The sequence below is a fragment of the Eschrichtius robustus genome, chromosome 13 (assembly GCF_028021215.1).
Source record: "Eschrichtius robustus isolate mEscRob2 chromosome 13, mEscRob2.pri, whole genome shotgun sequence".
NCBI classification, from domain to species: domain Eukaryota; kingdom Metazoa; phylum Chordata; class Mammalia; order Artiodactyla; family Eschrichtiidae; genus Eschrichtius; species Eschrichtius robustus.
In genome coordinates this window covers 19,054,460-19,057,292 of record NC_090836.1, presented here as the reverse complement: position 1 = coordinate 19,057,292, position 2,833 = coordinate 19,054,460, and the positions used below count along the sequence as shown (strand labels likewise).

The following is a 2,833-nucleotide window of genomic DNA, read 5'->3' as shown; positions in this document are numbered from 1 at the left end:
ATGGTGAACATTCTTAAAATCCACTGGACTTTCTGTAAGAAGGGTGGCAACACCAACCCCCCAAAATGACAGTACAAGAAGGGCAAGGATCTTCAGTATGCCCAGGGAAAGCAGCATTATAACAGGAATCAGAGCGACTATGGTAAGCATAGACTAAGCTGTTTTTTCTAGGAAAAGGCTAAAACTACAAAGAAGATTGCACTAAGGCTTGAACGTATTGAGCCCAAATGTAGATCTAAAAGAATCCTGGATATTTAGAGATGCAAGCTTTGGAACTGGGAGGAGATAAGAGAAAGGGCCAAGTGATCCAGATCTAAGCTTCATCTTTTGTTTTGTTATGAAGACAATAAAATTTTGAGGTTATGTTCACTTTATTTGGTTGCTTTGTTCTTTGGGGAGGGAAATAAGCTAGTGTCATCAACAAAATTCCCCTTGTGGGGAAATTTACACTTTAAAAAATTGTATGGAGTGGAGGGATGAGGATACAATTTGGAATGAGCATATCGGGAGCCACAGGTGTAGTAGTAATGATCTATTTTTTTAATTGGGTGATATATATGAATGTTTATTTTATTTATAGTTATAAAACTGGATACATACTATTTTATATATGATATAATATACAAATTAAAGATTTTAGGTCAAATGCAGGATGCTAAGAAACCTAATAGGAAAGTAAAAAATCTAAAAAGCTAATCGAGATAGAAAGAGATAAGCAAACTCTCTTAAAATCTTAACATTTTCATGTCCCTCAACTTTAAAGAAAATAAGCCAAAATAAAGGTGGCACTAGCTTATATTTTGCTTTAGTAAATTTGGAAAAGCATCCATGAAGTATAATCTAGAAGCTTAAAAAGTACACAGGACTTCATGAAGTTCTTTTTTATTAGCCTTTCAAAATTTATGAATTGTAGCTAAGTATGTCTTTCTGTCTTAGGAAAAAGAGCAAGGGAATGGAAATTATGACCAAATATCCTTCCCTCCCTCCTTCCTTCCATGCTTTCTCTCTCCTTCTGTATTAATTTTAATTTTCTAATACTGTATAACAAATTACAAAAAGAAGAAAAAGAAGAAGAAGACGAAGAAGAAGATGAAGAAGAAGAAGAGGAAGAAAGAAAAAGAAAACCACACAGAAGCTTAAAACAAAACAAATCTATTATTTCACAGTTTCAGGTCAGGAGCCTGGTCACTGGTCAACTGGGTCCTCTGCTCAGTGTCTTGCCAGGCCAAAAATCAAGGTGTGGCCAGAGCTGTGATCTCATCTGTGACTCAGAGTCCTCTTCCAAGCTCATTCAGATTGTTGGCAGAATTCAGTTCCTTGTGGTCATAGGACTGGTCCCAGTATTCTTGTTAAGTGTTGGCTAGGGGGTCACTTTCAGCTCCTAGAGGCTGCCCTCTGTTCCTAGCTATATGGCACTCCTACAACCTGCAGCTTACTTCTTCAAAGCCAGGAGGAGATATCTCTTTCATGTTTCAAATCTAACTTCTTTTAAGGGCACATCTGATTGGGTCAGGCCCTTCTGGGATAATCTCTCTTTTGATTAATACAAATTCAACTGACTAGGGACCTTAATTGCAGCTGGAAATCACAAGTTATTTGAGATGTCTGAAATATAGAGTGACTGGTGACACTGAGTGGGAGAAAACTAAAGAAAAAAGCTAAGTCACATAAGACATTGTAAGCCAATTGTGGAATGTGGCCTTTATCTTAGCAACAGTTAGAACCCATGAAGGAGTGAAGGTTTTTAAGGACAAAAATGTGAGACTGGTCAGACCTGCATTTTAGAAGAATGGCTCTAGGGGGCAGTAAGAATGATAAAGAGGACAAGTCATTTGAGCAAGTATTTGTGGAATGAAAGGGAAACCTGTGGCAAAAATAACTCTAGAAACTACCCCCAAAATAAAACGGCATGCTCTCAGAAATGCTTGAATTTGAGAAACAATTATTATAACCAGAAAAAAAGTCATATGCCCTTCCTCCTCTAGCCTACCACAAATATACACATATGGCTTTTGATAAAATAGCTGAGAGAGAGAAAAGGCAAAATGCAAAGAGAATAACCTTTAGGGGAGAAGCATACTGCAATCCATACTGTATCTTCATCTACTGTTGCCGGGTAGGGTAAAATTTCATCCTTAAATATCCTTGAAGTCAAAGTCAAAGGGATACAGAAAACTTGGCCAGTTACAAAAGTCACTGTGTCCACAGAATAAATTGTTCAGAAGAACGAACATGCCTGATGGTGAGACTGAGTGAAACTTTTCCTCTGTTATTTTAAGTAATACACCAAGCGTTGGGAGAGGTCAAAACAGAGGAATGACCAATGCACAGGTGAGTTTGATGAAAAACGTCTCCTGATGAAGGGAAGAGAGAATATGGCTCTGCAGAGAGAAGGGGCACATCCTGATCATAAATTTATCTCCATCCGCAGCATTCGATTACTTCTCATTCGCTGTGTCAAAGGCCTTATTTTGTGACTGGAGTATCCTGTGTGTATAATAACTTGCCAGCGTCATCTCTTGGTCCTTTTCAGGGATTAACTACTTGCTAAATTCATTTATCAAAATTAAAACTAGGTTTTCAGAATGTTGCCCTCCAAATCCCAAGAAACTATGAAAGATTAACCTTTTGCAGATCCTTCCAGACTGAACACCAGTGGGTGACATCAACGCAAGTGATTAATAAGAGCTTTCTAAGGTCCAGGGGAGGTGCTGACAGACATTTCCCTCACATGACAGCATAAGTCATCTCCTAATCAACCTATGAAAACACACACCCTGATACTCTCCATACTAATGGAACACTTCCAGCTAATATTTAGAATATCCATAGG

General features: G+C 38.0%; 1 pseudogene; it reads left to right on the top strand.

Moving 5' to 3' along the window:
* Positions 1-317, top strand: LOC137775761 (large ribosomal subunit protein eL42-like; annotated as a pseudogene).
* Positions 318-2,833: the final 2,516 nt, after the last annotated feature.